At 41.6% G+C, this 22,002-nt stretch overlaps 1 protein-coding gene and 1 pseudogene across 5 annotated transcripts in view; both read left to right on the top strand.

The window, feature by feature from the left end:
• Nucleotides 1-22,002, top strand: part of FRMD5 (FERM domain containing 5) — a 337,009-nt gene that overhangs the window by 198,340 nt on the left and 116,667 nt on the right. The gene's annotated exons all lie outside the window — the stretch shown is intronic.
• LOC140710455 (actin, cytoplasmic 1 pseudogene) lies at nucleotides 15,040-21,033 on the top strand (annotated as a pseudogene).

Here is a 22,002-nt window from a genome sequence, read left to right as displayed (position 1 = left end):
AGACTGTGTCTCAAAAAAATAAAAAAATAAAACCTTCCAAATAAAATAAAGGCTTCCAGAAATAAAGCCTTACAGGCTCATGCCTGCAATCCCAGCACATTGGAAAAATGAGGCAGGAGGGTCACCTGAGCCTAGGAGTTTGAGACCAGCCTGGGCAACATAGGGAGACCTCATCTCTACCCCCCCCAAAAAAAATTGCCGATTGTCCCCAGCTACTCAGTAGGCTGAAGTGAGAGAATCACTAGAGCCCAGGATGTCAAGGCTGCAGTGAACCATGATCATCCCGCTGCACTCTAGCCAGAGCAATAGAGCAAGATCCCATCTCTTTAAAAAAAATAAATAAATGTTAAAAAATTAGAAAAATTAAAAGATAAAAATATCTGGCTTTGTAGATACTAGGAAAATGCAAAGTATGTTAGGATGTTAGTGTCCATTTTGATCAGCAGACAGAGAACTTGAGGGTTTAAAAACATTGTTCTCAAAACAGTCAAGTTTGTCAAATGTGTGCATTAACTCCAAATGAAATTCTAGGCCCTCACAGTATCATTAATAGCAGAGGTTTATATATATATATATATGTAGGCACATCTTGGAGATATTGCAGAATCAGTTCCAGATCACTGCAATAAAATGGATATTGCAATAAAGCAAGTCACAGATTTTTTGGTTTCCCAGTGCATATAAAAGTAATGTTTCACTATACTGTAGTCTGTTAAGTGTGCAATAGCATTATGTCTAAAAAAAACCATTTATATACTTTAATTTTTTTTTTTTTTGAGATGGAGTCTCGCTCTGTCACCCAGGCTGGAGTGCAGTGGCGCAATCTTGGCTCACTGCAAGCTCTGCCTCCTGGGTTCACACCATTCTCCTGCCTCAGCCTCCTGAGTAGCTGGGACTATAGGCACCCGCCACAGCGCCCAGCTAATTTTTTGTATTTTTAGTAGAGACGGGGTTTCACCGTGGTCTCGATCTCCTGACCTTGTGATCCACCCGCCTCGGCCTCCCAAAGTGCTGGGATTACAGGCATGAGCCACCGCGCCCAGCCTGTGTACTTTAATTTAAAAATACCTTTTTTGCTGAAAAATGCTAACAATTGTCTGAGCCTTCAGCAAGTTAAAATCTTTTGACTGGTGGAGGATCTTGCCTTGATGTTGACAGCTGCTGACTGGTCAGGGTGGTGGCTACTGAAGGTGGGGGTGGCTGTGACAATTTCTTACAATAAGATTAATCATGAAGTTTGGCACATCAATGGACTCTTCCTTTTATGAAAGATTTCTCTGTAGCATGCAATGCTGTCTGACTGCATTTTACCCACAGTAGAACTTATTTCAAAGTTGGAGTCAATCTTCTCCAATCCTGCCACTGCTTTATCAACTAAGTTAATGGAATATTCTAAATCCTTTGTTGTCATTTCAACAATGTTCACAGCATCTTCACCAGGAGTAGTTTCCATCTCAAGGAACCACTTTCTCTGCTCATCCATAAGAAGCAACTTCTCATACCTTCAAGTTTGATCTTAAGATTGCAGCAATTCAGTCACATCTTCAGGTTCAACTTCTAATTCTAATTTTCTTGCTATTTCTACTACATCTGCAGTTACTTCCTCCACTGACACCTTGAAACCATGAGGGTTGGAATCAACTTTTTCCAAATTCCTGTTAATGTTGATAATTTGACTTCCTCCCATGAGCCACAGATGTTCTTAATGGCATCTAGAATGATGAATCCTTTTCATTTTTTCAATTTACTTTGCCTAGATCCATCAGAGGAATCACTATTTGTGCAGCTATAGTCTTATGAAATGTATTTCTTAAAATAAGACTTGAAAGTCAAAATTACTACTTGATCCATGGGCTACCAATTGGATGTTAGCAAGCATGAAAACAGCACTAATCTCCTGTACATCTCCATCAGACCTCTTTGGTAATCAGGTAGATTGTCAGTGAGCAGTAATATTTTGAAAGGAATTTTCTTTCTTTTTGAGCAGCAGGTCTCAACAATGAACTTAAAATATTCTGTAAACCATGCTGTAAACAGATGTACTGTCACCCAGGCTTTGCTGTTTGAATTATAGAGCACAGGCACAATAGATTTAGCATAATTCTTAAAGATCCTGGGATTTTCACAATGGTAAATGAGCATTGGCCTCAACTTAAAGTCACCAGCTGCATTATCTCTTAATCTGAGTCAGCCTGTCCTTTGAAGCTTTGAAGCCAGATGTTTATTCCATCTATGAAAGTCCTAGATGGCATCTTCTTCCAGTAGAAGGCTATTTAATCTACATTGAAAATCTGTTGTTGTAGCCACCTTAATAAGTGATCTCAGCTAGATCTCCTGGATAACTTGCTGCAGCTTCTATATCAGCACTTGCTACTTCATCTCACACTTTTATGTTATGGAGATGGTGATGTGGTTTGAATCTGTGTCCCTGCCCAAATCTCATGTTGAAAGATAATCCCCAGTGCTGGAGGTAGGCCTGGTGGGAGGTGATTGGACGTGGGGGTGGCTTCTCATGAATGGTTTAGCACCATCCCCCTAGTGCTGTTCTTGTGATAGAGTTATCCCGAGATCTGGTTGTTTAAAAGTGTGTAGCACCTTCCCCCTCACTCTTTTCCTCCTGCTCCAGCCATGTGAGATGCCTTGCTTCCCCTTTGCCTTCCACCATGATTGTAAGTTTCCTGAGGCCTCCCAAGAAACAGAAGTCGCTATACTTCCTTTGTAGCCTGCAGAACTGTGAGCCAATTAAACCTCTTTTATTTGTAAATTACCCAGTCTCAGATATTTCCTTTTAATTCTTCCTTTCTTCCTTTCCTTTCCTTTCCTTTCCTTTCCTTTCCTTTCCTTTCCTTTCCTTTCCTTTTCTTTCCTTTCCTTTCCTTCCTTCCTTCCTTCCTTTATTCCTTCCTTCCTTCCTTTCCTTCCTTTCCTTCCTTTCCTTCTTTCCTTCCTTTCCTTCTTTTCTTTTCTTTTCCTTCTCTTCTCTTCTCTTCTCCTTTTCTTCTCTTTTCTTTCTTTCAAGATGGAGTTTCACTCTTTTTGCCCAGGCTGGAGTGCAATGGTGCGATCTTGGCTCACTGCAACCTCCACCGCCTGGGTTCAAGTGATTCTCCTGCCTCAGCCTCCCAAGTAACTGGGATTACAGGCACACGCCACCATGCCAGCTGATTTTGTGTTTTTAGTAGAGACAGGGTTTCACCATGTTGGTCAGGCTGGTCTCGAAGTGATGACCTCAGACGATCTGCCTGCCTCGGCCTCACAAAATACTGGATTGCAGGCATGAGCCACCACACCCAGCCTCAGGCATTTCTTTATAGCAGTATGAGTAGACTTAATACAGATGGTTTCTTTCCTTAAACCTCATGAACCAACCTCTGCCAGCTTCAAACTTGTCTTGTGCAGCTCTCTTATCTCTCTCAGCCTTCACAGAATTGAGGAGAGTTAAGGCCTTGTTCTGGATTAGGCTTTGGTTAAAGGGAATGTAGTGTCTTGTGTGATCTTCTATCCAGACCACTAAAACTTTCTGCGTATCAGCATGACGACTGTTTAACTTTCCTGTTATTCATGTGATCACTGGAGTAGCACTTTAAATTTCCTTGAAGAATTGTTCCTTTGCATTTACAAATTTGCCTCACTATTTGGCTCAAGAAGCCTAGCTTTCAGCCTGTCTCGGCTTTCAACCTGCTTTTCTCACTATGCATAATCATTTTTAGCTTTTGATTTAAAGTTAAAGACGTGTGACTTTTCCTCTTACTTGAGCACTTACAGGCCTTTGAAAGGTTATTAACTGGCTAATTTCAATATTGTTGTGTCTCAGGATACAGGGAGGCCCAAAGAGAGGGACTGAGTTGGGGGAACAGCTGGTTGTTGGAGTGTGAGGATACATACAACATTTATTAAGTTCACCATCTTCTATGGGCATGGTTTATGGTGCCCCAAAACAATTATAGTAGTAACGTTAAGGACCACACATCACCATAAGAAAAATAATAATAATGGAAAATTTTGGAATATTGCAAGATTTAACAAAATGTGACACAGAGACATGAAGTGTGCATGTGCTATTGGAAAAATGGTGCTAACAGACTTGCTGGATGCCAGGTTGCCACAAACCTTCAATTTATTTAAAAAAAACCAAAAGCATAGTATCTGAGTCACAATTAAGTGAAGCACAATAAAATGAGGTATGCTTGTACTGATATGTATACACATAAGTATACATACATGTTAAATAAAAACTATGGCATTTTCTCTGGAAATTTGATTTAACATTCATTTGAAGTACCTTGGTTCACTGGTATGAGTGTGTTACTAAATTTCTTTTAAGGACACATTCCTCTTTGAGAGAATGCTGGTTTGAAAAATAAATATGAGAGCTATTGGTCCAAATTACTATTATAGATTAAAAATCAAATTGTTTTACAGAAAATTGTTAGTCAAACCATGCTGCCAAAATAGGGGGGAAACAATTCATAATTCTGGGTTTCTAATAATTTATTCATTCAACATCAGCAAATATTTGTTGAGTGTCTACAGCTTGCTGGATACTGTTCTAGGCCCCTTTGTTCATCAGTGAACGAAAGAGACAAAAATTCATGTCCTCATAAATTCTAGCAGTGATCCAGGGGTGGAGAATAAGCAATGAATAATAAACATAAAAAATTAGTAAATGATATAATATATGGTATATTAGAAAGTGATAAGTGCTGTAGAAGACGAAAACATAGAGTAGGGTAAGGAGAATGGGGACTGCTAGAGTTGGGAGGGTGGTTGTAATATCAAGTATACGTATCAAATACAGTAGTCAGTGTGGGCCTTGTTGAAGTGAGGTTGAACCCTTGAAGGAAGTAAAATACTCGTTTCTGGTAGAGGAATCATAGCCAAGGGCATAAATAAGATTATAGCTGTAGTGTGTGACAAATAGCAAGGAGGCTATTGTGTTTGGAGTAGAGTAGGATGATGGAGGCAGTAATAGGAGGTGAGGCCAGAAAGCTATAGGGGCATTTTTAAGACTCTGGGTTTTACTCTTGAGTGAAACAGTTTTAACAACCTACATCTGAGTGTTTTGTGATCACTGGAATGTTCAGAGGAGTGATTGAAAGGGACTTACATTTTTAAAAACACTACCCTGACTGCTATGTTGATGACAGACTGATTAAGGGGTAAGTGTAGAGGCAGGGAGACTAGCTGGGAGCAATCTAGGCCCAAGATGATGGTGGTGGCTTGGACCAGGGTGATTGATAGCGGTGGAGGTGGTGGGATGTGGTTAGATTCTGAATACATTTTGAAGATAGAACTGATAGGATTTTCTGACAGGTTAGATAGATGTGTAGTATGAAAGACAGAGTAAAGACTCCAGGATGATTCCAGGGTTTTTGATCTGAGCAACTAGAAGGATGGAGTTGCCATCAACTGAAATGGGAAAGGCTGTGGGCGGACCCCATTTGGAACAAAAGATCAAGAGTTCAATCTTCTGCTGTGGTATGACTTGGAAATTCTGAAACTACTTTCTATGTGTCCTGGGACTGAGTACATAAGTAAAGTGAGGATAATAGGAGGTAGGTCTCTCATTGTTAGAAAAGGGAGTTACAAATATGGAAAGGGAGGAGACTAGAATTAAGGGAGGAGACCACCCCTCATATTGTCTTATGCCCAATTTCTGGCTCCAAAGAAAGAAGAAGGAAAAATTAAAAGGCAAAAATGAAATCCACGGGCAGACAGCCCACTGCTGCACTCTGGGCCTGGTAGTTAAAGATTGACCCCTGACCTAACCGGTTATGCTATCTATAGATTCCAGACATTGTATGGAAAAGCACTGTGAAAATCCCTGTTCTGTTCTGTTCTAATTACCGGTGCATGCAGCCCCCAGTCACATACCCCCTGCTTGCTCAATCAATCACAACCCTCTCACGCGGACCCCCTTAGAGTTGTAAGCCCTTAAGAGGGACAGGAATTGCTCACTCGGGGAGCTCAGTTTTTGGAGACATGAGTCTGCCGATGCTCCCAGCTGAATAAAGCCCTTTCCTTCCACAACTCAGTGTCTGAGGGGTTCTTGTCTGTGGCTCATCCTGCTACAGAATGAACCCTTTGATATTGGAATAGAATTAGAGATATTAGTGTAAACCCATGGTTTTTAATATTGAGATACAGAGATGGATATAAATATACACCCTCAAACATACTTTCTTAACTTCATTACTGAGATGGCCTGTGACAAATGACCCTCCAATAACAATGATCACACAACACCCAGATGTAGGTTTTTAAATGCCACTCTCCAGTAAAAAAATCAGGTGCTTTGAGAACTAGCCTATTCTGGGCCAGGGCAGAGAAAGGGTAAGATGAGCCTGGGGCATCTTATTGTGCCAGAAACTTTAAAAGTGCTCAAGTAATGATGACATGTCAAAAGGACAGGAAACAACTTGAAGGGGCTCACTTTGGCCAAACCTAGCAGTCTTTTAGCATCAAAACAAAGAATGAGCTGGGTGCAGTGGCTTGCCAGTCATGGTGGCTTACACCTGTAATCCCAGCACTTTGGGAGGCTGAGGCAGGTGGATCACTTGAGGCCAGGAGTTTGAGATCAGCCTGGCCAACATGGTGAAACCCCGTCTCTACTAAAATTACAAAAATTATCTGGGCACTAATTAGCCAGCTACTCAGGAGGCTGAGGAAGGAATCCCTTGAGCTCAGGAGTTCAAGACCAGCCTAGACAAGATTTTGAAACCCCATTTTTACAAAAAAATAAAAATAAAAAAAAATTAGCTGGACATGGTGACACGTGCCTGTAGTCCCAGCTACTTGCGGGGCTGAGGCAGGAGGATCACTTGAGTGTGGGAAGCGGAGGCTGCAGTGAGCTGTGTTCATGCCGCTGGACTCCAGCCTGAATGACAAAGTGAGACCCTGTCTCAAAACAAAAACAAAAACAGAATAAAATTGGATTTTTGTCTTATGCCATACACAAAAATAAACTCAAAATGGATTTAAGATTTAAACATAAGACCTGAAACCATAAAAATCCTAGAAGAAAATATAGGGGAAAAGCTCCATGACATTAGTCTTGGCAATTATTTTTTTAATATGACACTAAAAACAGGCAACAAAAGCAAAAATAACAAGTAGGGCTACATCAGATTAAAATGTTTCTGCACAGCAGAGGGAACCATCAACGAAATGAAAAAGTGTCCCAGAGAATGGAACAAAATATTTATAGTCCATATATCTATCTGATAAGGGATTAAATCCAAAATATATGAGACTCATACAACTCAATAACAGAAAAACAAATAACCTGATTTAAAAATGGGCATAGGAGCTGAATAGACATTTTTCCAAGGAAGACATAAAAATGGTCAACAAGTATATGAAAAGGTGTTCAACATCACTGATCATCAGGGAAATACAAATCAAAACCACAATGAGATAGCACTTCAAACACGTTAGAAAGACAAAAGATAACAAGTATTGGTGAGAATACTTGTTACTGGTGAGGAAAGGGAATGCTTGTACACTATTAATGGGAATGTAAATTAGTACAGCCATTTTGAGGCTGGGCATGGTGGCTCGCACCTATGGTTCCAGCTACGTGGATGGCTGAGGTGGGAGGATTGCTTGAGCCCAGGAGGTTGAGACTGCACTGAGCTGTGTTCATACCACTTCACTCCAGCCTGGGCAACATAGCGAGACCCTATCTCCAAAAAATTAAAAAGTATAACCATTTTGAAAATCAGTATGGAGGTTCCTCAAAAATTTTTAAATAGAACCACCTCAGGGTTCAGTGGCTCACACCTCCCAGCACTTTGGGAGGCCAAGGCGGGTGGATCACCTGAGGTCAGGAGTTCAAGAACAGCTTGGCCAACATGGCGAAACCCCATCTCTACTAAAAATACAAAAATTAGCTGGGTGTTGTGGCACATGCCTATAATCCCGGCTACTCGGGAGACTGATGCATGAGAATCACTTGAACCCAGGAGGCAGAGGTTGAAAAGAGCCAAGATAGTGCCACTGTACTCCAGCCTAGGGGATACAGCGAGACTGTCTTAAGGAAAAAAAAAAAAAAATAGAACTACCATGTGATCCAGCAATCCCATTTCTGGGCATATGTCCAAAGGAAATGAGTCGAAGAGATTTCTGCACTCTCATGTTCATTGCAGCATTATTCACAATAGCCAAGAAATGGAAACAATCTTTAAGTGTTCATTCATAAAAGAATGGACAAATAAATTGTGGTAAGGTGAGGTGCAGTGGCTCACACCTGTAATCTCAGCATTTTGGGAGGCCGAGCAGGAGGATCACTTGAGCTCAGGAATTCAAGGCCACCCTGGGCAATATAGCAAGACCCTGTCTCTACAAAAAATAAAAAATAGCTGGACATGGTGCATATAGTCCTAGTTACTAGGGAAGCTGAGGCAGGGGCATGGCTTGAGCCCAGGGAGTTTGGGGCTGCAACGAGCACTCCAGCCAGGGTGGCAGAGTGAAATGCTGTCTCCCAAAAAAAAAAAAGAAAAGAAAAAGAAATCATGGCCTGTGTGTGTGTGTGTGTGTATGCGCACAAATATAAAATGTTATGTCATGTATGTGTGTGTATCTGTATATCACACATATATCTGTGATGTAGAGTTTTAATTTTGCTAGATGAAGAGTTCTGGAGATTGGCTGCACAACAGTGTGAATGTACTTGACACTACTGAACTACACACTTAAAAAAATAATTAAAGGCTGGACGCCGTGGCTCACATCTGTAATCCTAGCGCTTTGGGAGGCCAAAGCAGGCAGATACCTGAGATCAGGAGTTCAAGACCAGCCTGGCCAACATGGTAAAACCCCATCTCTCCTAAAAATACAAAAATTAACCAGGCATGGTGATGCATTCCTGTAATCCCAGCTACCTGGGAGGCTGAGGCAGGAGAATCGCTGGAACCCAGGTGGTAGAGGCTGCAGCAAGCCAAGAACTTGCCACTGCAGTCCAGCCTGAGCAACAGACCTAGACTCAGTCTCAAAAAAAAAATTTAAAAATTAAAAAAAACAAGATGGTCTGTTATGTGTATTTTGCCACAATTTTTTAAAAATCTAAAAAACAAAAATTAGGGAACCTTGTACAAAATATATTGAAGTCATGAGAGAAGAACTGTTGAAGATTAAAGAAGACTAATATGACGTGACAACTGAATACAATTTGTGATTCTGGGTTGGATGGACCCTGAATCAGAAAAATATATATATATTTTGCTTTGCAGTAACACACTGGAGCAATTGACTTAAATATGAGTAAGACCTGTGGATCAGTTAACAGTACTGCGTCAACTTCTCGAATTGGATAATTATACTATGGTTATGTTAGAGGATGTTCTTGTTCTTAGGAAATACATAGACGTATTTGGGAAATAAAGGGTCATCATGTCTACAATTTCAGGTGGCTCAGAAAATAATATATTTATATATGATATATGGATGAAGAGAATGATTAAATATTGGAAAATGTTAATTATCAGGGAATCTGGATAAAGAGAATATGAATTTTTTGTACCATTCTTGTAACTTTTTATAAATCTGAAATTATTTCAAAACAAAAAATTGCAAAAAGGAGTTTGATCTTGAACACGAGGTGAAGTTCAAGGTGTCTCTCAGACATCTAAATAGAGATGTCAGATAGGCAGTTGTACACACATTGTGAAGTTTGAGACGAAGATTTGGGCTGAAGTTATCAAATTTGGGGTCTACATATAAATGACATTCAATGCTATGAGAGTTGGTAACGTCACCAAGGGCATGATCTTATGTGGAATAGAACCAAGCACTGGGCTTTGGAACAATCCAACATTCTAACATTAAATATTTCATTATATTTCCCTCAATAATATTTATAACTTCACTGTTAGTCATCCTGTTAGTCATCCTAGAAGAAGAACTTGGGATTTATTTGAAAGCAACTTGTGAGGAGCCCGGGCACAGTGGCTGACGCCTGTAATCCTAGCACTTTGGAAGGCCAAGGTGGGCAGATCACCTGAGGTCAGGAGTTCGAGACCAATCTGGCCAATATGTCAAATTCTTGTCTCTACTAAAATTACAAAAATTAGTCAGACGTGGTGGCACACACCTGTAATCCCAGCTACTCAGGAAGCTGAGGCAGGAGAATCGCTTGAACCTGGGAGGTGGAGGTTGCAGTGAGCCGAGATCACGCCACCGCCCTCCAACCTGGGCAATAGATGGAGACGCCATCCGAAAAAAACACAAAAATAAAAATAAAAGCAACTTGTGGAGAGAGAAGAAACAGTGTTAACAGCTGAGGAGTGAAATTATCGTCTGTTTGTTTCCTATCCCTAGCATATGATGACTACAGCTTATTTTCTTTTTCCAGAAGTTTTGGTGCTTGCTTGCCAGCAGGTTGTTCCCAGAGATTGTCTGTGTTCTAGAAAGTGATGTCATTTTGCATGGTAGAGAGCAGCTGGATAGAAATAGGCCTGCCTATCTCACGGCAGGGCAGAGCCTTGGAATGCAGAGTCTTTCATTCAAATCACACCGAACTTCCTGATGTGAAATCTGCCATCATCTCACAAGCTCATCTCATCAATTTCCTGGTAGAAGCAGCTGTGCTGCCAGGGATAGAATCCTCTGGCCAGCCATTATTAGATCTGAAAAAGCACCCCTTGTTTTCCCTTTAGTGCTCAAGCTTTAGTATCTGCCAGTTTGAATGGCAGTAGAGTTTAGGGATTTGTATGTACTTAAACTGAATGAGGTAGAGAGCCTAATGGTCATGACAGAATTGACAGACACCCTTTCCGTGGAGTGTTGAATCACATATGCATTGCCTCTGATCAGTCTGCTTGCTTGAAACTAATGTCAAAGGCAATGTTTAGTGTTGCCTCTTACCTTTAATAGGAAACTAGAAATAGAACCCTTGTTCCCCTGTGCAGAGATTAGCCATCAGAGAACTTCATCTGTCCTTTAATACTTTTGCTGCGCCCTGGAAATGATTTCTTTACTCATCTTCCAGCATACATCACTCACTCCTACCAACTAATAAGCATATCTAAATCTTGTAGACCACTTTGCAATTTACAAAGTTATATATGTATTATCTCATTTAATCTTGATAGCAGAACTAAACAGGAGAGAGTCTTATCCCCGTTTTGTGGAGAAGGAATCATAGCTCCAGATCATATACCACCTGTAAGCAGCTGTGATCCTTATATCCCTGATGACAATACCTTAGTTCCACGTTGAACCAGATGACGAAATGTAGCTTTGTTAATTATATTATCTAACAAAGTCTCTTTAGTGTGATGTAGGAAATACCTCACACAAAAGACCATTTTACATGATGTTATAGTGTAACATCATGTATACCTTAAATATATATAATATTTTTGTAAGACAGGAAAAGAGTCCTTTAAAAGGCCTACTGGAAGTAGACGGGAGATCTCAATGTCATGAACGTTGAAGAGCATATCTTTTTGTCGTCGTTATGGTTTTGTTGTGGTTGTTTGGAAACAACAGAAGTCATATGGACTGAAACTATTGTTTCTTACGGCGTGTATGATCATTCTGGTTTTTCTGTAAAGAGTAGAGAGAGATAGACATGTTTCCTTTTCATCATTTGCAAGCATCGTCTAGATTATAGGGCAGCAACTGTCACTGTTAGATTTCAATGATATAAAAACTTAACAATAGAAATCAGGCCCAGGGGAAAAATCCACTCACTTTGGCAGCAGAACTACATTAAGAAAGCTCAGGGGCAAGGAGATAACAGGCAAGGAGACAGTTTCTCCTATGGAGACAGACTAGGTTCTATCAGCAATCCTGGTATCCTGTGTCATTGCCAGCAGGCACTCTGAAGGCAATGAGATGAACCACAAGACAACGTGTTGGTAAGAATATATCCTTTGCAACCTTAGTGCAGAATATGGAATTTCTTTTGAGCTTGATCCATTTTTCTTCCCTAGAGTCAAAAACATGTTTTCTTGAGGAATCTCAAGAGTAGAATCTTTGGGTATGGATTGGGGAGAGGAGTGGGCAGAGAACAGGACAACAATGAAGGCTGGTTTTAGAGATGTAGAGCAAAGACGCCGTAAACAACCATAGCAGTTAGAGTATTGTGAAATGAAATTTGGGAGTTACCCTTCAGGCCTTTATCATCATAAGAGTCATTTTCTTTCTGGTGCTAGCAGCATTCTTCTGTTGAGGTAGTTCCCCGGTGTCTCTTCTTGAAAGTGGGAGTTCAAACTTTCTCTTTTTTCCTTCTACTCATCATGACTAGCGTATACCTGAGCAGATATTTGTGTTTGTACTTTGTAGTTCAGTGGTATTCATGTTTTAATCATTGGAAAGCTTTAAAGAAATATCAATGCATGTATCATTTTTCAAAAGCCCCCCACATGATTCTAATGTATAGCCAAGGTTGACACTGTTCAAGAGCAGTGTTTATCAAACTTTAACGTATAAATGAATCATCCGGGGGTCTTGTTAAAGAGGATAGAGCCTAAAATTCCGCATTTTCAACATGCAGAACACTTTGAGCAGCAAATTCCAGAACAATGGTTCTCAAACTGGTATACAATTAAAAAAAAAAAAAAATCAGCTGAGGAGCTTGAAAAAAAAGGCAATCCCTACTCAAATCTGTCCTTTAAAACTTCTGCTGTGCCCTGGAAATGATTTCTTTACTCGTTTCTTTACTCATTTTACTCATTCTTTACTCTACAGTAAGAATCTATAGGAGAGAAACTGAGGGTTTGAACATCAGCTACATGGTGAAACTGAACTTTATAGCACTCATCACCTCACAGAAATATCAATGTAAACAACTATCCATGCATGAAGAAACCTTCACAAGAGCTAGGGAGATCAGATGAGAGATTGCAGCAATGAGGTATCATGTAGAAATAAGAAAAGATACATTGAAGAGGGCAGGAAAGACAGTTTTATGTTACCTTCGTCACACTTCCCCAAACCTCAGACAGCACAGCATGGAGAAAGATACCCTCTGTGTGAGGGAAGGAGGAGTGGGTACCGGACATTGCCTGATTCCTCAACACTGGTCCTGTCCCAGTAAAACCCATCACTAGGTAGGCCCCCATATTCCCTGACTCCAGGCGTGTACCTACAGACTAGGCTTCCAAGTCTACCGCAGTGCCAAGCTAGATCCTGCAGCACCAGGCTCCAGGCCTGCTCAGTGGACCCTGCCTCCAGGCCAGCCTCTGCAGACCTAGTCTCCAGGCCTACCCCAGCTTCCAGAACAGCCCAGAGGCAGGTCAGCCCACATAACCCCAGGCTTTAAGCCTGCCCCAGTACCAAGGCAGCACCCTGGGCCTCAGGCACCAAGCCATCACCTTCAGACACGAGCTCAAGGCCAGGCTGATCCTTGTGACCCCACCCTGTAGGCAAGCCTCTGCAACCCCACGCTCCAGCAGCTCCAGGGTTCAGCACTTTTCTAGCAGATCCAGGGTTATACTAGTAGACCCCAGCACTGGGCTGGAACCCATGGACACAGGCTCTAGGAACATCCTTGTGGACTCAGGTTCCAGGCTGGCTCTCACGGCTCCAGGACCTAGGTCAGCCCTCAAAAACTTAGCTTCCAGACCAGCACCTGCACACCTAACCTCCACGCACATCCCCATAGACCCAGTCTTCAGGCCAGCCCCCAGGACTCCAGGTACCATGCCAGTACCCATGATCTCAGGCCCCAGACTAGCCCCTACAGATCCAAGCTTCGTTCTGCCCTAACACCAGGCTGGCCCTAGGCTCCAGACCAGTCCCCATAGACCCAACCTCCAGTGGACTCAGAATCCAAACCTGCTCCAACAAACTCAGGGTCCAGACCCACTCCTGTAGACACCAGTGCCAGGACAGTCTCCATGAACCATGTCTCCAGGACCACCCCTGGAGACCCATGATCCAGGCCAGCTCCTGTGGACCCAGGACCCAGCCTGCCCCCACAAACTCAGGCTCCAGGCACACCCCAGCACCAGACTAGCCTCTTTGAAATCAGGCTTCAGCCCTTTGTAGCTGCAGGATCTTCATCCATGGATTTAACCAATCATGGATCAAATATGTAGTTAAGCCTACAATGGTTCTATCTGTACTAAACATGTACAGACTTTTTTTTCTTATCATTATTCCCTAAACAGTACAGTATAACTGTTATTTACATAGCATTTACTTTGTATTAGGTACTACTAGTAATCTAGATATTATTTAAAATGTGTGGGAGGATATGCATATGTTGTTATATGCAAATACTATATTGTTTTATATAAGGGACTTGAGCATCTGTGGATTTTGGTATTCTCAAAGGGTCCTGGAACCAATTCCCCACAGATGCTGAGGGATGACTATATTCAAAGTGCTGAAGGAGAAAACAAGAATACCTGGAAGCTGTCCTTCAGAAATGAAGGAGCAATAAAGGCTTTCTCAGATAAGCAAAAGCTGAGGGAGCTCATCACCACCAAACTTGTCTTATGAAAAAGGCTGAACGGAGTTCTTCAAGCTGAGAGAAGAGGATGCTAATTAGTAAACATTAAAACATATAAAAGTATAAAACTCACTGGCAAAAATGTACACAGTCAAATTCAGAATAATATTGTAATGGTGGTAAGTTACTTATATCTTTAGCATGAAGGTTAGGCAAAACTATTTAAAAATACTAATAGTGCTGGGTGCAGTGGCTCACGCCTGTCATCCTAGCACTTTGGAAGGCTGAGGCAGGTAGATCACTTGAGATCAGGAGTTCGAGACCAGCCTGGCCAACATGGTAAAACCCCATCTCTACCAAAAAATACAAAAATTAGCTGGGTGTGGTGGCACGTGCCTGTAGTCCCAGCTATTCAGAAGGCTGAGGTAGGAGAATCACTTGAACCTGGGAGGTAGAGGTTGCAGTGAACCAGTATTGCACCACTGAACTCCAGGCTGGGCAACAGAATGAAACCTTGTCTTGGAAAAAATAATAATAATAATAATAATATCTTTAATAGTTGCTTAAGGATGCACAATATAAAAAGATGTAAATGTTGATAGTAAAAACAAAATATGAGGGGTGAGTAGAGTAAAAGTACTGAGATTTTTTATGCATTCAAAGTTGTTGTCAGTTTAAAATGGCCTATTATAACTGTAAGATGTTCTGTGTAAGCCTCATGGTAACCACAAAACAAAAGCCTATAGTAGATTCACAAAAAACGAAAAGGAAGGAATCAAAACCTAACACTAGAGAAAATAAATCACAAAGGAGGATAGCAAGAGAAGAAGGAAAAAAGGATCCACAAAACAATCAGAAAACTAACAAAATGGCAGTAGTAAGTCATTACCTATCAATAATTACTTTGAATGTAAATGGATTAAATTCTCTAATCAGAAGGCATAGAATGGTTGAATGAGTTTAAAAAACAAGACCCAACTATATGTTGCCAACAAGACACTCACTTCAGCATTAAGGACACACATAGATTGAAAGTAAAAGGGTGGCAAAACATATTCCATGCAAATAGAAATCAAAAGAAAGCAGGGGTAACTATTCTTATATCAGATAAAATAGACTTTAAGTCAAAAGCTATAAACTGAGACAAGGTCATTATATAAAGACAAGGAGGTCAGTTCATCAAGAGACTATAACAATTATACATATACACGCACCAACACTGGAACACCTAAGTATATTAAACAAATATTAAAGGACCCGAAGGGAGAGATAGATTGCAACACAATAATAGTAGGGGACTTTGATACCCAACTTTAAGCAATGGACATTTCATCCAGACAAAAAAAAATCAATAAGGAAGCATTGGACTTAAACTATACTTGACATCAAATGGACCTAATAGACATATACAGAACATTGCATCCAGCAACAACATCATATACATTCTTCTCTAGCACACATGGAACATTCTCCAGGATAAATCATGTTAGGGCCAGGTGCGGTGGCTCACGCCTATAATCGCAGCACTTTGGGAGGTCAAGGCAGGCGGATCACAAGGTCAAGAGATCGAGACCAAGCTGGCCAACAAGGTGAAACCCCATCTCTACTAAAAATACAAAAAAAATAAGCCAGGCGTGGTGGCACCCACCTGTAGTCCCAATTACTCGGGAGGCTGAGGCAGGAGAATCACTTGAACCTGGGAGTTGGAGGTTGCAGTGAGCCGAGATCGTGCCACTGTACTCCAGCCTGGCAACAGAATGAGACTCCATCTCAAAAAAAAAAAATTAGGCACAAAACAAGTCTAAATAAATTTAAATGAGTTTAAGAAGATTGAAATCATATCAAATATCTTTTCTACCCACCAAAGTATGAAACTAGAAGTTAAGAACTGAAGGAATTTTAGAAAATTTCCAAATACATGGAAATTAAACAACATACTTCTAAACAATAGGTCAAGAAGTTAAAAGGGAACTTTAAAAATATCTTGAGACAAAAATAGAATACAAAATACCAAAACTTATGGAATGCACCAAAAGCAGTGCTAAGGGGTGAGTTTGTAGCAATAAACATCTATGTCAAAAAAAGAAAAAAGGCCCATTGGCTCATGCTTGTAATCCCAGTGCTTTGGTAGGCTTAGACAGGAGGACCACTTGAGCCTGAGTTTGAGGTTACAATGAGCTATCATCATGCCATTGTGCTCCAGCCTGGGCAGAGAAATACCCCATCTCTAAAAATATATAAGAATTGGAGACTGATGTGAGTAATAATAAAACTAAAAATAAAATAAGAATTGGAGACTGATGTGAATAATAATAAAACTCCAGTCCAGCCGGGTGCAGCGGCGCACACCTCTAATCCCAGAATTTTGGGCGGCCGAGGCAGGTGGATCACCTGAAATCAGGAGTTCAAGACCAGCCTGGCCAATGTGGTGAAACCCTGTCTCTACTAAAAATACAAAAATTAGCTGGGCATGGTAGCATGCACCTGTAATCCCAGCTACTCAGGAGGCTGAGGCAGGAGAATTACTTTAACCCGGAGGCAGAGGTTGCAGTGAGATGATATCGCACCACTGCTCTCCAGCCTGTGCAACAGAGTAAGACTCCATCTCAAAAAAATAAAAATAAATAAAAAATAAAACTCCAGTCCCTTGCAAAAAAAAAAAAAGAATTTACAGCCTTCTCATCAAGTAAATATTTGGACATATTCAGGAATGTCCAACCAATGCTGGATATTTTTGCTGTAGAGACAATTCTCAAGTCTACAACTCTATGTCAGATTAAAACAAAACAAAAACAAACTCAGAACAATCTCCAACTGGAAATTTGATTTAAGAACAAATTTCATTTCTGCTGTGAGACTCATTATTGGAGAATATTTGTAGTCTCTATTTCTGAAGCCAACTTTATTATTTTCAAAGCCAGAATTATAGTAGAAAACAAATATTCCTAGTAGTAGTTTTTTAGTAGAAGATACCTTATCCTCAAATAACTTATAGTTTAAAGAGTTTCTGTTTCTCTCATACTTCATCTTGTTGGGAGCTATCAGCGTTCAGAGTTTGGATTTTTTCTGACACATGGTTTTCTTCTGGAAACCTACTAATTAAAAAAAGGATGCAGGGCTAGGACACTGCACTGTGTTAGAGATTTTATTATTGAGCCATCCCCAAAGAATGTTGGACCAAGATTCAAGTTTAGCAGAGCTAATACATAAATGGAGTTGAGCAAACAGGAGAATGGAAAACACGTCAGCGCCCTGTTTGAAAATATCAATCCCTTACCTGGTAGGCCTGATGATTTTTAATGGAGATGAGATTGTGGATTTTTTGTGGCAAGAATTGTCTAGTTTAATGTTCAAGAATTATCAGCACCGAAGACAGATCAAAAGGTCCATATTTGTCCTCCCTGTAAATGCCTTGTCCTGGGAGGGTGTTAAGATGCCCAATTTGGCAATGAATGTATGGATTTTTATGATGAATATCCATATTTCAAACCCAAGCAGGTGCTCTGGAGCAGTACTGTCTGAGTGCACAGAATGCAGCAGTAGCAGCAGCAGCAAAGACCTGTCCCAGTCACTCAGGGCTCATTTGTAGGGATGCACCGATGCTGTGGGAGCTGTGTACATCAAAGCCACTGCAGTCCCCATCACAGAGCCTCACTGAGAAAAGGATTGTTCTGCAGCTTTTCTTTCCCATCGGAGTTCTACTCCATAATCTAATGCCCTTTAGCTGGAGAGGGTCTGGGAGAAAGGGAGCTGAATGTGCAAAGCAAAGAACAATTTGAGTACAGTGATCAAAAATAATTGGCAGCTTCGGGTAAAATAAAGTTCTACAATGGTAAAAATCACAGCATCTTAACTCTGGCAGAGACCTTTACAGGTCATACAGTCCATCTTCCCTTGCCTGTTTTCAAAACTTAAACCATTCCAATTGGATAAGAACTAATTGTTCATTTTAGGACTTCTAGAAATAAAATTGCAGAGCTGTCTTTGAAATCTGTTCAGATATATAGTACCTCTTTCACTGTAAGTTCATTTTTAAGTTAACCCAAATCCATCATGTTCCACTTAAAACTGGTTTTTGTTTGTTCAGTCATCTATAGAGATGTATAATGACTAGTCAGTGTCCTTTATGGAAAAGTCATTGAAGATCAGCCATAGTTAAATTACCACTTCAACTGTCTTTTCAGTGGCTAAAATCTATCAAATTCCTAAACAGTTTTTCTATGGCCAGTTTTTTTAGTATCTTAGCTGTTATTATTACCTTCTTCATTTTCCATGCCCATCTTTGGTTGTAAAGCTTAAACTGGACCCAGTGCTGTAGAAATATTTGATGAGTACTTAGTAGAGTGAAAAACTCACCTCGTGTTTCCTAAATACTTGTAGTTTTTGCTTTGCACACTAGTGTGAGACCAAAAATTACCATGCTAACTGACTCTATATGATCTTAATAATCAATGAGAAAATTTATGATACATAAATGTGTGTCAAAACATTTGAAACTCTATTTCTATTGGTTATATATTTATAGAGAAATGAAAAAAACAGTAAAACTAATGTTAGTAAGCTATAATTTAAAACATTATAAATAATGAGAAATGAAGTTTTATTTATAGGCATACCTCAGAGACATTGCAGGTTTGATTCCAGACCATTGCAATAAAGCCAAGTATCACAAAAAAAGCAAAGTCAGACAAATATTTTGGTTTCCCAGTGCATATAAAACTTATGTTTCTGCTGAGACCATGTCCACTCTGCGAGCACAGAGCCTCGCCCTCGCCACTCCGCTTCCCATCCACACTTGCCGCCAGCTCACCACGGATGATGATATCGCCAAGCTTGTTGACTACGGCTCCAGCATGTGCAAGGCCGGCTTTACAAGTGATGATGCCCATCCCGGGCCACCTTCCCCTCCATTGTGGGGCACCCCAGGCACCAGGGTGTGATTGTGGGCATGGGTCAGAAGGACTCGTGGGCGATGAGGCCCAGAGCAAGAGAGGCATCCTGACCCTGAAGTACCCCATTCAAGCAGGACATCGTCACCACCTGGGACGACATGGAGAAGATCTGGCACCACACCTTCTACAACGAACTGTGTGTGGCTGCCAAGGAGCACCCCATGCTGCTGACCAAGGCCCCCTGAACCCTAAGGCCAACCGCAAGATGACCCAGATCATGTTTGAGATCTTCAACACACCAGTCATGTGGCCATCCAGGCGGTGCTGCCCGTGTACACCTCTGGCCATACCATTGACATCGTGATGGACTCCAGTGACAGAATCACCCACACTGTGCCCATCTATGAGGAGTATGCCCTCCCCCACGCCATCCTGCATGTGGACCTGGCTGGCCGGGACCTGACTACCTTATGAAGATCCTCACCTAGCACAGCTACATCTTCACCGCCACAGCCAAGTGAGAAATGGTGCATGACATCAAGGAGAGGCTGTGCTATGTCACACTGGACTTCGAGCAGGAGAGGGCCATGGTGGCCTCCAGCTCCTCCCTGGAGATAGCTACAAGCTGCCCGATGGCCAGGTCATCACCATCGGCAACAAGCAGTTCCGCTGCCCTGAAGTGCTCTTCCAGCCTTCCTTCCTGGGCATGGAATCCTGTGGCATCCATGAAACTACCTTCAACTCCATCATGAAGTGTGATGTGGACATTCTCAAGGACCTGTATGCCAACACAGTGCTGTCTGGCGGCACCACCATGTACCCTGGCATCGCTGATAGGATGCAGAAGATCACCGCCCTGGTGCCCAGCATGATGTAGATCAAGAGTATTGCTCCTGCCAAGCGCAGGTACTCCATGTGAATCGGCAGCTCCGTCCTGGCCCAGCTATCCACCGTCCGGCAGATGTGACTCAGGAAGCAGGAATACAACAAGTCAGGCACCTCCATCGTCCACCGCAAATGCTTCTAGGTAGACTGTGATGTAATTGCGTTACACCCTTTCTTGACAAAACCTAACTTGCTCAGAAAACAAGATGCGCAGAAAACAAGATGAGATCGGCATGACTTTGTTTTTTTATTTTGTTTTGTTTTGTTTGGCTTGACTCAGGATTTAAAAACTGGAATGGTGAAGGTGACAGCAGTTGGTTGGAGCAAGCACCCCCCAAAGTTCTACAATGTGGTGAGAGACTTTGATTGTACATTTTTTTTAATAGTCATTCCAAATATGGTGAGATGCATTGTTACAGGAAGTCCCTTGCCCTCCTAAAAGCCACCCCACTTCTCTCTAAGGAGAATGGCCCAGTCTTCTCCCATGTCCACACAGGGGAGGTGATAGCACTGCTTTCGTGTAAATTATGTAATGCAACATTTTTTATATCTTTGCCTTAATACTTCTTTATTTTGTTTTATTTTGAATGCTCGGCCTTCGTGGCCCTCCTTTTTTGTCCCCCAACCTGAAATGTATGAAGGCTTTTGGTCTCCCTGGGAGTGGGTGGAGGTAGCCAGGGCATACCCGTACACTGACTTGAGACCAGTTGAATAAAAGTGCATGCCTTAAAAAAAACACTTATGTTTCCACTATATTGTAGTCTGTTCAGTGTGCAATAACATATGTCTAAAAAAACAACACACATACCTTCCTTAAAAAACGCTTTGTTGCTTAAAAAAAAATGCTAATGACCATCTGAGCTTTCAGTGAGTAGTAATCTTTTTGCTGTAAAAGGGTCTTGCCTCAATGCTGGGGACCTTGCTCTGCATTAGGTTTTGGCTTAAGGGAATGTTGTGGCTAGTTTGATCTCCTGTCTCAGGGATCCTCAACCCCCAGGCCACAGACCAAGCCACACAGCAGGAGGTGAGTGGTGGGTGAGCAAGATAAGCTTCATCTGTATTTACAACTGCTCCCCATCACTTGTATTGCCATCTGAGCTATGCCTCCTGTCAGATCAATGGCAGCATTAGATTCTCATAGGAGCACGAACCCCACGGTGAACTGTGCACATGAGGGATCTGGATTGCATGCTCCTTATGAGAATCTAATGCTTGATGATCTGTCACTGTCTCCCATCACCCCCAGATGGGACTGTGTAATTGCAGGAAAACAAGCTCAGGGCTCCCACTGATTCTACATTATGGTGAATTTATAATTATTTCATTATATATTACAATGTAATAATAGGCTGGGCATGGTGGTTCACACCTGTAATCCCAGCACGTTGGGAGGCCGAGGCAGGTGGGATCGCTTGAGGTCAGGAGTTTGAGACTAGCCTTGCCAACACGGTGAAACCCCATGTCTACTAAAAATACAAAGATTAGCCAGGCATGGTGGTGCATGCCTATAGTCCCAGCTACTTGGGAGGCTGAGGCAGGAGAATTGCTTGAACCCGGGAGGCTGAGGTTACAGTGAGCCAAGATCACACCACTGCACTCTAGCTTGGGCAACAGAGCAAGACTCCGTCTCAAAAAAAGAAAAAAATTAATAATAGAAATAAAGTGCCCAATAACTGTAATATGCTGGAATCATCCCGAACCCCCCTGCAACCTGGTCCGTGGAAAAATTGTCTTCCACAAAACTGGTCCCTAGTGCCGAAAAGGTTGAGGACCGCTGTTCTATCTAGACCATTAAAACTTTCTCCATATTGGCAAGAAGGCTCT

Source organism: Chlorocebus sabaeus, chromosome 26 (assembly GCF_047675955.1).
Source record: "Chlorocebus sabaeus isolate Y175 chromosome 26, mChlSab1.0.hap1, whole genome shotgun sequence".
NCBI lineage: Eukaryota > Metazoa > Chordata > Mammalia > Primates > Cercopithecidae > Chlorocebus > Chlorocebus sabaeus.
This window is presented reverse-complemented; position numbering and strand designations above follow the sequence as displayed.